Here is a 15,102-nt window from a genome sequence, read left to right as displayed (position 1 = left end):
ATTGTTGTGAAAGCACCTTTAAGAGGATTACTGGTCTCAGACTGCAATACCGGCAGTGACCACCCCTGTATAAAAGGCGCTAGTGAGCCTCTGTGTTTTTAGTTTCACTATTGACTTCCACCAGTAAAGACTTATTTTGTTCCACTCCTGCTGTCCGTGTCTCAATCATTCACGGACGTAATAGTACCCATGGATGGGAGGGTAGCTAATGTTACCCCACTATTCAAAAAAGGTGGTAGAGAAAAAGCAGGGAATTATAGACCGGTAAGCCTGACATCGGTAGTGGGGAAAATGTTAGAGTCTATTATAAAAGATGTAATAGCAGAGCACTTGGAAAGCAGTGACAGGATCGGACAAAGTCAACATGGAGTTACAAAAGGTAAATCATGCTTGACTAATCTACTGGAATTTTTTGAGGATGTAACTGGTAAAATAGATAAGGGAGAACCAGTGGATGTGGTGTATTTGGACTTTCAGAAGGCTTTCGATAAGGTCCCACATAAGAGATTAGCATGCTAAATTAAGGCACATGGGATTGGGGGCAAGGTATTGATTTGGATAGAGAACTGGTTGGCGGACAGAAAGCAAAGAGTTGGAATAAACGGATCATTTTCCGAGTGGCAGGCAGTGACTAGTGGAGTACCGCAGGGATCAGTCCTAGGACCCCAGCTGTTCACAATATATATTAATGATCTGGACGAGGGAATTGGATGTAATATCTCCAAATTTGCAGACGACACAAAGCTGGGTGGGAGGGTAAGCTGTGAGGAGGATGTCGTGAAACTCCAGTACGATTTGGACAGGTTGGGTGATTGGGCAGAAACATGGCAAATGCACTATAATGTGGATAAATGTGAGGTTATCCACTTTGGTGGCAAAAACAGGAAGGCAGATTATTATTTGAATGGCAATAGATTGGGAGAAGGGGAAGTGCAAAGAGACCTGGGTGTTATTGTGCACCAGTCGCTGAAAGTAAGCATGCAGGTGCAGCAGGTGGTTAAGAAGGCAAATGCTATGTTGGCCTTCGTAGCAAGAGGGTTCGAGTACAAGAACAAGGATGTCTTGCTGCAGTTGTACAGGGCCTTCGTGAGACCGTACCTTGAGTATTGTGTGCAGTTTTGGTCACCTTACCTGAGGAAGGACGTTCTTGCCATGGAGGGAGTGCAGCGAAGATTCACCAGGCTGATACCTGGGATGGCAGGAATGACGTACGAGGAGAGATTGTGCCGGTTGGGCTTATACTCACTGGAGTTTAGAAGATTGAGAGGGGATCTCATCGAAACCTATAAAATTCTGTCAGGTCTGGACAGACTAGATGCAGAAAGGATGTTTCTGATGGCCGGGGTGTCCAGAACCAGGGGTCATAGTCTAAGGATAAGGGGTAAGCCATTTAGGACTGAAATGAGGAGGAATTTCTTCACCCAGAGAGTGGTGAACCTGTGGAATTCTCTGCCACAGAGGGCGGTGGAGGCCAGTTCATTAAATATATTCAAGAAAGAGTTGGATATATTTCTTGAGGCTAAAGGGATCAAGGGATATGGGGAGAAGGCAGGCACAGGGTACTGAATTTGGATGATCAGCCATGATCTCATTGAATGGCGGAGCAGGCTCGAAGGGCCGAATGGCCGATTCCTGCTCCTATCTTCTATGTTTCTATGAACTGATCAGGTTTGCTGGTAGGTTTACTTATGACAGAAGCATGTAGGGGTTGTAGACTTTACTTGCAACAACAATGTGCATTTATATAGCGCCTTTAACGCAGTAAAACATCCCATGGTGCTTCACAGGAGTGTAATCAGACACAAATTGACACCGAGCCAAAGAACATTAGGACAGGTGACCAAAGAGGTAGGTTTGAAGGAGTGTCTTAAAGGAGGAGAGAGAGTTGGAGAGGCGGAGAGCTTTAGGAAGTGAACATGTTCAGGCACTAAACATTAATTATTGCTGCTTTCCTCTGATTAGATTTTTGCCTGACTGCCAATGGCTTGTCAGTAAGCACATGCAGTTAGCAGAGGAAAACTGTCTGAAATGCCTTTGCTTAATACTCTAATATTTTTTATGCTTGCGGGTTTTGTGGAATAAAATATGTTGTGAAATAATTAGTCATTTTAATTATAAAGATTAATTAAAATTAATGGTATTAACATAATCTGTGGAGAATAATTACACACGCCTTCAACATGAAGAGACCATTTTCCTTGACTAATGACTTGGTTGTTTCCCTAGGCTACATTTTTGGAAGCATCAATCAGTCATCAGACTCCCTGGGAGCTAATTTACAGCTTGCTTCAAGTTTCTGCTCATTGCAGACTTATAGGATTAATATCGGTTTGTGCTAAAGCCAAACATATTCTTAATTTGTATACTCTCTGAAGATACAGTACTCTGTCAGAGCAATGGGCGTTAGCTTACTTACACATGTGCCTTCAATTTTTCTTTGGGTGCAGCAGATGGAATTGTAACCTCAACTCATTTACTGCAATCAGCTCAGGTGTTACTGTACAAATTACCTACTAAGCCAGAAGAGGCAACAGCTTCAATGATTGTTTTTGTTCTAATGTTACTTTTGGGACAATGATTTTTTTTTTTAATTCATTCGCGGGATGTGGGCGTTGCTGGCAAGGCCAGCATTTATTGCCCATCCTAGTTGCCCTTGGGAAAGGTGGTGGTGAGCCACCTTCTTGAACCGCTGCAGTCCGCGTGGTGAAGGTACTCCCACAGTGCTGTTATGGAGGGAGTGCCAGGATTTTGACCCAGCGACGATGAAGGATCGGTAATATATTTCCACGACGGGATGGTGTGGAATACTTTGTTCATTATTTCAATGCACACAGTCACCCGTTTATTTTAAAGTTTCGAAACGCATTCATTGCTATTTACTGTGCACTGTCATGTCAACCTCTAGATATCTATTAACTTAATGTAAAAAATTTAATGCGTAATTAGAGGCCAAGCCTGAGTACACATGTAAAATCTCACCCTTTTTTAAGGATAGTTTTGAAATACTGTCATTCTTCTATTGATAACTCAAAGAACATCAGCAACATCCTCTGCATCCCTTTGACCAATCCTTTGGTCGCCCCTCTTAACCTCTCTTTTTCTGGCTCAGCATCCGATTTCTGAGTGCTTACTCTGTGAAGCACCTTGGGAGTTTTTTTCCTATGCTAAAGGCGCTACATAACTAAAAGTTGTTGTTGTTGTTAAGCTGCTTGGAATGCTCTTTCCCTCTGAAGGTAATGTGCAGCATAATGATGCCATGTTGCAAAGACATGGGCCTGAAGGGATAATTACTAGTCCTAGCCCCTTTAGGGCTACCCCGGATCAGGCGTATTCCTCAGACGTTCACTTTCAACTCAAGTTTGAGGTAGCCGAATCCTAAAGATGCTTAATTGGGTCTAAAGGTCCGAGCTATTTCTCCCTAAAGGAAAGGAACAACCTGAGAATGTTACCATCCTCCAGATAGCGCTTTTAATAAGTTTAGCTAGACTGTAACGTTCCGGATATTATGAGGGTCCGGAAAACTCCCCCAGAATTCTACAACTCCTCACCAAAGAGTGTACAGAAATTGAGTTTGCGAGTTTTTGATACAGAAGTCTTATGTGAGACAATTCTAAAAATATATAGATTTATTAAAGAACTGACATGCAATTTACAGTTGGTGAGTCAATCGCAACATTAACAGTTCCAAAAAGAGAAAATTTATGATCATATTATCAGAGAATCTTACTTTTAAATCTTATCTTCACTACAGTATTACAATTCTTAAAGTGTTCTACAGGATATCCACCAATATCAAATACCTTTGATCCCCGAGGTACAAAGAGTTGGAAACTACAGAGCCGCCTCTGAAGCTGAGAATCGCTTTACCTGATTAAAGCGAGTCTGTTATCCCATTTGAGAGTTCAATATTTATACCTTTTTCCAGTGGTAGTTCCTTTAAAGTTTTCTGCTGATGCAAGCTAATTATCTCTAGTCATTTTTCTGCCGACCACTGCAATTCTTACAGCCACCTCAGCCAGAATCATGTCTCCTCTCTAGGTGTTCTAAGTTTACCACATAAAAACTGTGACGGCAGGTGTTCCTTACTTGATGTCGTCTTTACGAGGGTAGATGTTCCTTATCTTATGTGCTTCTTTACTAAATGTAAGTTAGAACCATTGTTTTTGTTCCCAAAGCTCAGCCTGTCAGAGTCCTTCACCTTCTGTTTCAATAAGGTTATGTATTCAGGGTCAACAACTGTCTTGTCTCAATAGCCAGAATGTTTTCATAGCTATTTCATCGTTCGGTTTCTAAATTTCCAAACCCAGTTTGTCCTGTTTCAATAAGGCCAGAATTCTTTCCTAAGATGGTGTATTTTTCTGAATAGGTTATATGGCTTATTCCTTCACAGGCCATCATCCCACCCCCACGCGCCTTTCCCTCGGGCACTTTTGCTAGTGCGGCCGCGACCCAAATGGCAGAGGCGGCCAAGCTAATTTACATAATTATTAGGTACTTGTCAGACCTTTAAGCATCTTCTTAACCCTACCTTTGCAATTTCACTGGATGACCACGGAAATCACGCAGCTCGGGAACCACATCTGTGAACCTGAGGTGGAAGTTCAGCGGCCATTGATGCAACTCATTAGTGCATAGCATGGAAAGCATGATAAATACACCCACCTGATACTTGGTTACTTTCCTAAGGCAGATGCTGTTTCTGAGTGCATTGTCAGCACAGATTTAGCTTTCTGGAGGCTGCAAGTGTTTTCAGCAAAGCTGGGATCCTCTGTCACCTCAGTGGTAGAACCTATCACACCATTGACAGATTGCTTCTCTCATCTCTACTTGTGTAAGAAATCACACAACACCAGGTTATAGTCCAACAGCTTTATTTGAAATCACAAGCTTTCGGAGCGCTGCTCCTTCGTCAGTTGAAGTGGAGAGATGCATAAAAAGATACACAAAGCCAACACACCCGGACATCCTATCGTATCAGGCAACGGAACCCTGTGTGAGAATCTCTCTAGATACGTCGAGGGCACCCTGAAACCCATCATACAGGGAACCCCCAGCCTCTGTCGTGACACTACAGACTTCTTACAGAAACTCAGCACCCACAGACCAGTTGAACAAGGAACACTCCTCGCCACGATGGATGTCTCGGCACTCTACACCAGTATCCCCCACGATGACGGCATCGCTGCGACAGCCTCAGTACTCAACACCAACAACAGCCAACCTCCAGACGCCATCCTGCAACTCATCCGCTTCATCCTTGACCACAATGTCTTCACCTTCGACAACCAGTTCTTTACCCAAACACATGGAACAGCCATGGGGACCAAATTTGCACCCCAATACGCCAACATCTTCATGCACAAGTTCGAGCAAGACTTCTTCGCTGCACAGTACCTCCAACCAACGCTATACAGCAGATACGTCGACGACATTTTCTTCCTATGGACCCACGGCGAAGAATCACTGAAAAGACTACACGATAACATCAACAAGTTCCATCCCACCATCAAACTCACCATGGACTACTCCTCAGAATCGGTTTCATTCTTGGACACACGAATCTCCATCAAAGACGGACACCTCAGCACTTCACTCTACCGCAAGCCCACGGACAACCTCAGGATGCTCCACTTCTCCAGCTTCCACCCTAACCACGTTAAAGAAGCCATCCCCTATGGACAAGCCCTGCGAATACACAGGATCTGCTCAGACGAGGAGGAACACGATGGACACCTACAGATGCTGAAAGACGCCCTCATAAGAACGGGATATGACGCTCGACTCGTCGATCGACAGTTCCGACGGGCCACAGCGAAAAATCGCATAGACCTCCTCAGAAGACAAACACGGGACACAACCAACAGAGTACCCTTCATCGTCCAGTACTTCCCCGGAGCGGAGAAACTACGCCATGTTCTTCGCAGCCTTCAACATGTCATCGATGATGATGAACACCTCGCTAAGGCCATCCCCACACCTCCACTACTCGCCTTCAAACAGCCGCCTAACCTCAAACAGACCATCGATCGCAGCAAATTACCCAGCTTTCAGGAGAACAGCGACCACGACACCACACAACCCTGCCACAGCAACCTCTGCAAGACATGCCAGATCATCAACACAGATACCATCATCACACGTGAGGACACCACCCACCAGGTACATGGTATATACTCATGTGACCTGGCCAACGTTGTCTACCTCATACGTTGCAGGAAAGGATGCCCTGGAGCATGGTACATCGGCAGGACCATGCAGACACTGCGACAACGGATGAACGGACACCGCGCAACAATCGCCAGGCAGGAGTGTTCCCTCCCAGTCGGGGAACACTTCAGCAGCCAAGGACATTCAGCCTCCGATCTTCGGGTAAGCATTCTCCAAGGCGGCCTTCGAGACACACGACAACGCAAAATCGTCGAGCAGAAACTGATAGCCAAGTTCTGCACTCATGAGGATGGCCTCAACCAAGATCTTGGGTTCATGTCACGCTACATGTAACCCCACCTGATGTAGGGTCATCCAGACTCGAGTCATCATTGGCTTGTTCTCTCCACACAGATGCGGCTGGACCTGCTGTGATTTCCAGCAAAAAAAATGTTTTTTGTCTTTTTTTGTTTTTCATACAGACCCCAGCATCTGCAACATTTGACCCCTTGTGACCCCACCTCATTGTTGTTTGATGTAATGTTTTCCTGACTGACCTGTTTGGACACCATTTACACCTTTGATTGCTGTGATTATCTCTCTGCCGAGGTGTGATAAATGGCAGTTAGAAAGATTACCTGTAAACATCTGACATTATTCTCTGACTATATAAGCTGTGTTTTTATGCATCTCTCCACTTCACCTGATGAAGGAGCAGCACTCCGAAAGCTTGTGATTTCAAATAAAGCTGTTGGACTATAACCTGGTGTTGTGTGATTTCTTACATTTGTCCACCCCAGTCCAACACCGGCATCTCCACACCATCTCTACTTGGCCTGCCATCTATTCCATCAGCATGGGTGCTGTTTATACTGTCTCACCTTGGTCCTCAGAATCGGACCACGATGAGCTGCAACACCAGCAGCACCAGGCACACCAGCAGCACCAACAACAACACCAACCTTCTCCTCAACCACCTGATGCTCCACAGAACTGAGGGGGTCAGCACAGGGCTGCACCACGCCGTAGGCGATACCCCCAACACAGGGTATACAGGCAGAGGATGAGCTTCCTCAACATGACTGAGCAGCAGTACCAAAGAAGGCTCAGGTTATCGCGCCAAGTCGTCGCAGACATTTGCAGGTTGCTGGAGTAAGACCAGCAGCCCAGAGGACCTGATGGACATACCTTACCACTGGCTATCAAAGTCACCAGCGCCCTCAACTTTTTTGCCTCGGGCTCTTTCCAGGGATCTGCAGCAGACATTTACAGCATCTCACAGTCAGCCGCCCACAGATGCATCACACAGGTCACCGATGCCCTGTTTGGCAAGTCAGCCAATTTTATCAACTTTGCCACTGACGAAGCCTGTGTTACTGAGCGGGTGCTGGGCTTTGCAGCTCTGGTTGGTTCCCACTTCATTGACTGCACACATGTGGCCATCAGTACACCCCATCATCACCCAGGAGTCTTTGTCAATTGCAAGGGCTTCCACTCCCTCAGTGTGCAGCTGGTCTGCAATCATAGGAAGATCATCATGCATATGTGCGCCAAATTCCCTGGCAGCGGCCATGACTCTTTCATCTTTTGCCTGCCCACCCTCCCTCAGCTCTTCGCTCCTCCAAACAGACTTTCTAGCTGGCTGGTTGGAGACAAGGGTTATCCATTGAAGACGTGGCTGATGACACCCTTGAGGAGGCCAAGTACTGAAGCCAAGAAGAGATATAATGAAAGCCACATTTCCACCAGATGTATCATAGAGCAGACAACAGGCGTGCTGAAAATGCGCTTCAGATGCCTTGACAGATCTGGAGAGGCCCTTCAGTATGCACTAGCCAGGGTCTCCAGAATAGTCATGGTCTGCTGCGCCCTGCACAACAGAACGCAGCAACGAGGATTAGCGCTGCATGAGGAGCAAGGCTCTGAGTGCACAGCCTCTTCAGAGGAGGAGGAGGAGCATCAGCTGGAAGACAAGGATGAGGAGGAGCAGGAGGAACCTGCAGTCCAGATCCCACCAGCACCCGAACACATTGCTGCCCGGGAAGCCAGGGATGGCCTCATCATGGCCAGATTTACTTAACTTCAGGCATTACACCCATATGGCTGCCACAGCCACGTGCTATGCCACCATCCCACAGCAACACCATAAAGCATCCCTACAGTGACCAAGCCTTCCTTTCATACTGACCACCATTGGTGGAAGTAACATTGGGCCGGATTTTGCCAGCCCTGGGGAGGCGGGTTTGGAGGTGGGACTGCCGGGAAAATGGCAGAATCTGGGGGCGGGTACCCATCCTGCCCCAAACCCGCCTCCATGCCATCTTCCCAGGAGGTGGGTAGCCGACCTGCGCTGGGTCCCGTCTCCTGGAGGCGGGAAGGGGATTACAGCCACTTAACTGCCCGCCAGGGTCACCGAGGCGAACAGTGGGTCTGCGGGGTCCAAAAGTGCGCTGTGGAGTTAAGTGATGGGTGCAAGTGTGGAGAGGTGAGTGTGTGAGGTGAGTGAAAAGTGATAGAAAATGTTTACTTACCTTTGTTTCTTCCTGCAGGCTTCAACATTTGGGGATATGAAGGGTCTCGCATCTTACCGGTAGAGATGATAGATGGCTGCTGCATTCTCCCATGCAACAACCATCTGATTTCTGCTAAAGAAAGAGGTTTGATGAGTCTTGAATACAAGAACTCATCAAACTACAGAGAATGTCAGTGTTTGACAGCTTCACAGAGCTGTCAAACGATGACAATTCATCTGTCCAAAATTTTGGACAGATGAAAGGTCATACGCTGACGTTCTCTGTAACCGGCTTCCCCTTAATTGGCCTCAAGGTTAATCAAGGGAAAATAGCGTGGGTTGGCCACAAGTCGATGGAGGCGGGACTAAAACCCGACAAGCAGCAATCCCGCCTCCAATGCGCCCCCATTGGCAAAATCACCCCCATAATGTCTTACCATTCACTTCAACTCACTAAGCCACTTGCAAAGTTGCAGACAAAATTGGCTATAACAGAAAGTGGTGAAAATAAATATTTTTATCTGTGATATCACAGTAACAGAAATTTTACACAAACCATTGTTGAAATACCCACGTGCTTACCCTTGTGCATCTAGTTGTGTTCAATCTTTCTCTTACGCGTGCTTCTACCAGGCACTTACCCTGTGGCTTCAGCAGAGGTAGAGGCAGCCTGCTCACTTCCCTGCTGCGACTGCATAGACCCTTTTGGTGGATGTCCTCTGGGTCTTGGAGCCTGTGATGGCCCCGCCAAAGACTGTGCAGGGGCAGACTCTGCCATCGCGATCCCAGGAGGCATGTGGGGACCTGACCGATGGGGATGCAATGGGGGAGAAGTGTGAGCGCTTTGAGAGGAGCCCCCACATCCGTGTCCCCTCTCACCATCATTCCTCTCATGGATGAGAGCACCTTGCTGCATATCAGTGGGGCCATGAGGACCAAGTCTGCGTTGACATTCCTCCTAGAGAGGAGGTCTATGAGCATCTGCCATCTATTCCCCGTAGATAGCCATCTATTCTCCATAGCGACCATGTGCTCCTGTGAGTGCCGCACTAGCTGCTCCATGCAGGTGACCATCCTATCCATGGAAGAGCCTGCAGTCGCCATCACCTGCGACACAGTGGTGCTCATGTTGGAGATGGACTCCTCCATTCTCTGCACAATTGCAGACATCGTGCATATTGCAGCCACATTGCACCAGTGATGGAGGGGGTGGATAGTGAGTCCAATAGAAGGGGCCGAATGCTCCTTTCTGGATGGTGTCAAGCTTCTTGAGTGTTGTTGCAGCAGCACCCAGCCAGATGAGTACTGAATATTCCATCACAGTCCTGATGTAAGCCTTGTAGTTAGTGAAGATGCTGGTCCTGTCAATTGAGCACCAGATGTGGGGCCAGTAGGTCTTGGTGTAGAATTTAAACATGGTCCAAGGTGGATGAATGATCTTAGATGATGGGGAGACTGCAGGAACTGTGAGTGCAGTATCTTTTGGCTGATTGGGATTGAAAACAAGGATTAGCACTGTCCCCAACAGACATTTCAGGCTTAATAGAAGAAGCCTCCGTGGTGTCAGGGCTGGTGTTTAGGGTCAGCTTCACCTCTGACTTATGAGTGGTTTGAATCGCTCCCACTCCCTTGGTTCTAGACCTTGGACTTATTTGGGGGTTGTGATAAAAGTGCAGCAGACAACTGGTTTTGGTGCAAGAACTTTGAATTTTATTTGAGAAAGAAAATACAACACAATAATCTTAACACTCTAATAAAATGGGGAAACACTTCAACATACATGAGGGAATTACAGTAGAAAAATATCTCATCCCTCCCAATCCCACCTTACTAGCTAAGTTGGACTCTAAAGGACCAGGGATAATGCGCACCAAACACAGGAATAGTTTGTCGAGTGGAAAAACTTGTGAATCTTCGGTTTTCTTCTGAGTTAGCTTCCTTTGGTTGTGGTGGCCCAATATTACCCGGTTGGCTGGTGGTAATGTTCGGTTGGTTGTTTCGTAAGGCCCTTGTTGCCGCGAGGTGTCTGATGATCACTGAAACTGTTGCTCCGGTTTCTTCTTGTGTGTTGACCTGCTTCCAGAACTGTGAACTTCTTCGAACTCGATGAACTCCTGAGAACTGGCGAAAACTGTAGAGCTTGTAGAGAACTTGTTGTAACTGTGTAACTGCTGACTGTACTCCTGCTGAACTGTTCTGCTGAAACCTTCCTGACGAGTCTTTCGAACTTCTTGACTTCTCTGTCTTTAGAAAACAGGTTTTCAGTTATACTAAATTGGGGCCTCCTAATCTGATTAAGTTGTTTAAAGTGGTTTCGGGGTGGTTCCATGGGTTGTTGAAGTTTAAAAATGTGAGAAGTAGTTTCGGGATGGTTTTCCTGAGCTGTTGAGCTCTTATCTAAATTGTGGTGAATTGTCCTCAAGCTTTGAGTTTCCTGTGGGGCCTGAGATTCTTTGTAGGTTGGCTAAACGATTTGTTTTATGCATGATTTGGATGGGTTCTGTGAGGCTGTTCTTCCATGGGTCTATTGTTAGCATGTAAATGTCTTGATAGGGGCTGAGTGACATTTACAGTTCCCCCAGACAGTTTGATTATCTCGAATACTAAAGCTGTCTGCTGCAGAGGCAGATCCCAAATTCTGCAACAGCCTTATTCCAAACAATCCTGAACATGTCCTTTTAAAATGCCACGTCTGTTTTTGACCTTGAGACTCCTTGCTAGGTCCGACATGCCCTTTTATCACTCCTGAAGTTTTTAGCAAGGGTCTAAAATCACTTTAATAGGGTTATCCTTTGTTTTGGGGGGATCTGTTAATTTTGAGAATCTTACAGTGGGTAATGTCTCTCTCTCGCTGTATTGTGCTGCTATTTTTACAGGCCAGTAAGAGTGCAGTTTTTCCTCTTCAAATAGCAGTAAAAGAAAATTGCATATTTATAGATTCAGTAAAGCTTTGTGTAAACAAGGCACAGCTGATTGCATATACACCTGCATTTAACCAGCAGCTCTACAGTAATATTTATCAATGGTTTTACATTACAGAGCTGGCAGCTTTTGTGAAGTGAAGTGGACAAAAATCCACGCAACAAATGAATATCAAACCTAACGATATCAACGGGCATTAACAGGCAGGCCATGAAATCAGCATTTGATCGTGTACAGAATGTGCTTGACGAGGCACTTTCTACATGCCTATTTCAGTGTAAGAGATGCTATTAGGTACACAGTATGATCCACACTATTTATAAAGGATTTTTGGTGTTTGCCAGTCCAGCAGTCAGTTGTATGAAAGGGCGTGCAGTGCTCACATAAAGGCCGATATGCCACGTCTTAAATCCAGATCATTTATTTGAATTGTATGCCGGCTTGAATGGTGCTCTAATAGTGGATACAGGGAGTGTGGGGGGTTGGGGTGAGGGGGGTGCAATAACATGCATTAAATCCTAAGATTTGCTTTTCATTCCTCACCACTGTCCTCTTGCTCCTGTATCATTTCTATTAATAAAAGCTTCTCTCTTCCCAATCTCCTTCAAGTTACCTCTTTTCTTGCTGGGTTCATTTCCACAGGGATCTTACTCAAGTGACCATTATTCAGGTGTGAGGCTTTGACATTGAGTGCTGGCAGTTTATTTGATGGCAGAGGGAATCGCGCCCGAGCCCAATCTGTTCTCATCTGAAGTCTACCAGGGCTGTCAAGTAACTAAACCACAACCCTGGGCTATCAATAGATGCTGTGAATGCTTAATGCTCTCGTATAATGTTACTTTGCCTGGTAGTTTAATGGAGGTATAAACCTGTTTTATTTTAAATAGGTTAAAAGTGACACACTAACGTCATGTTAAGCTCTCGTGCGGACATAGTCGTTAGTAGGCTGCAGCCACTCAAGATCACTGCAGTCCTGTAGTAGTTACTTTGTTCTTAATGATCTCTCCCTCTCTCTCTCCATCTGACTCATATGGTCACTCTCTTGAACTTAGCCTTTTCTCACCTGATTGCTACTCCCTGATTTACTTCATCTCTTTCAGTCTTTTTAACCTTGGTGGTGTCCTGTGCTTTGGGCCTTGGCTCCTTCACCTTGGCTCCTTCACCTTGGTTTCTCAATAGCAAACAAACATTGAGACAACGTTTGTTACCTTCTGTTGCTCAAGCATGTAACTTTTGTAACGATGTCAACAGTATCTTCTCTCACGGTGGTGCCGTATTCTTCCTTTACATCCTCGAACATTGTCGGGTTCATCTCATCGAGGCCTAGACATACTACAACTGACCTTCAAATCCCACTTCTTCCTTTGTGACTTCTTTCACACTGACATCTACAGTCATTAAAGCTCACATTATGGCTCAGACACCTTGCTCACAGAATGAAAAAACCTCCCACGCTCCTCTCATTAAAACTATTGTGAAGAATTGATGTGACGGCCCAGCTAGCTCTCAGTACTGAATGATTAGTTTGCCTTTTTTTCATTCTTCAAAGAATCAGCTTGCTCTTTATTTTTCTTCTATCTATGACAGTAGCTAAAATTTTACTTCTCAATTTCTTTACATTTCTGTCATTCCCTTGAATTAATTTCCATGATCCTCCACGGCTTTGTTCCTCACTGATTCCTGGTATTATTCAAAGCTCCTTTATTTTTTTTTACTTTTATGTTTCTATTGGCTTCACCAGTCAACCATTTGAGCATTGGTCTGCACATTTATCTATTTATCTGAAGCTGTTTAAAGCTCAAATTTCCGATCTTCATTTTAAAAATAAAATCTATTTCTCATCAGTTGTTTTCTCTATTTAGAAAAGTTTTTCTTTTAAGTGAGTCTCTGCTAACACAAATAACCTGCTCTTCTCGAGCTTAGTTTTCTCTCAATTTGAACATCTAAAAAGTTTGGAGATAGGTCCGTCACACTTCAGGTATCACACACTTTGTCACACAAGCAAATTTCTTGTTACATGTGAAGGGCTTTGATGGGACGCAGACAGATTAATAGATTGGGCAGATTGAAGGCCTATGAAATTTAATGCAGAGAAATGTGATGTGATGCATGTAGGTAGAAGAAAAAAGGAGAGGAAATGTACACAAAATGGTAACAGATTAAAAGGGGTAGAGAGCAGGGACACCTAAGGGTTCAGATACACAATTCTTTAATATGAGAGGACACGTTGATAAAGCTCTTTTTTTTTAAAAAGAGCATGTAGTATTTTTGGTTTTATAGATAAGGGCATAGAGTGCAAAAGCAAAGAGGTAAACGTCAATACATATAGAAATCATTGTTTAGGCAGCAGTTAGAATATTGTGCCCAGTTTTGAGTGTCCCACATTAGGAAGGATGTCAAAGTCATGGAGAGGGTTCAGCAGAAAAGGTTTGCCAAGGTGATGTCAGGAAGGAGAGGCTTTAGTTCTGAAGAGAGATTAGAGAAACTGAGGTTCTTTTCATTAGAGAGTTAAGAGACGATCTGATAGATGTGCAAAATTATGAAGAGTTTTGATAAAGAGTTATGAAGAGTATTGGGGTTAGGTCAATTGAAAATTTCAAAACTGAAGTTGATAGATTTTTGATAAGTAAGGGCATTAAGGGTTATGGAACCATGGCGGGTAAATGGAGTTAAGATACAGATCAGCCATGATCTAATTGAACGGCGGAATAGGTTTGAGGGGCTGAATGGTCTACTCCTGTTCCTATAAGGTAAATAGGGAAAAACTATGCCCATGGGTCAGTGAGTCGGTAAGTAGAGGGCATAAATTTAAGATCATCACCAAAAGAATGAAGAGGGAGCCAGGAGGTATTTCCATATGTAGGGAGGTGTTAGGACATGGAGTGCCCAACCAGAATCAGTGCTGGAAGCAGAATCCATAATAACTCGTAAAATGGAAGTAGATAAATATTTGAAATTCAAAAAAACAATTGAAAAGGGAATGCGGAAAGGGCAGAGGAACAGAACCCAGGGCCCATTGTGCCTGTGCCAGTGCTCACATTCCTCTTCAGTTGGGAAAGGGGGAATATTGACAAAAAAGACTGGCTGGTTGTCCCATCAGTGGCTGCATAAACCCTTAGTTCTACCACCTTCTGCTTCTTCCTTTGGTGTAAAATGTCTTAAGTTTCTTCAAGTTTTCCTTCAGTCTTTTTGCTTGTTTTCCCACACAGATTCTCGTATCTTTCAGCTTTCTCAGACATTTTCTTTCACTTCCTACTGTGTTCTGTGCTCTTTCCAATTTCCAGTTCAGCTGTCCTTTTTCCAATATCTGCCACTGGCATCTAACTTCCATTTACCAGTGAGGTAGAGGCCAGATTTAATAATAATAATAATTCAACTTTATTGTCATTGTACCATGCAGAAGTACATGAACAACAAAATGTGATCTTGCAAGCTCCCATGAGTCCAGTACAAATAACATTAACATTAACGTAAATAGCACCGTCCTGGGAGAAGCAAAGCCACTGTGTCTGTGCGCGCCG

The 15,102-nt window shown here is 44.9% G+C and overlaps 1 protein-coding gene across 2 annotated transcripts in view; it reads left to right on the top strand.

Annotated features, from left to right (window-relative positions):
- Nucleotides 1-15,102, top strand: part of glra3 (glycine receptor, alpha 3) — a 309,534-nt gene that overhangs the window by 255,325 nt on the left and 39,107 nt on the right. The window lies entirely within an intron of this gene.

The sequence above is a fragment of the Somniosus microcephalus genome, chromosome 1, assembly GCF_052327205.1.
Source record: "Somniosus microcephalus isolate GS21.2 chromosome 1, FLI_Smic_1.0, whole genome shotgun sequence".
NCBI lineage: Eukaryota > Metazoa > Chordata > Chondrichthyes > Squaliformes > Somniosidae > Somniosus > Somniosus microcephalus.
This window is presented reverse-complemented; position numbering and strand designations above follow the sequence as displayed.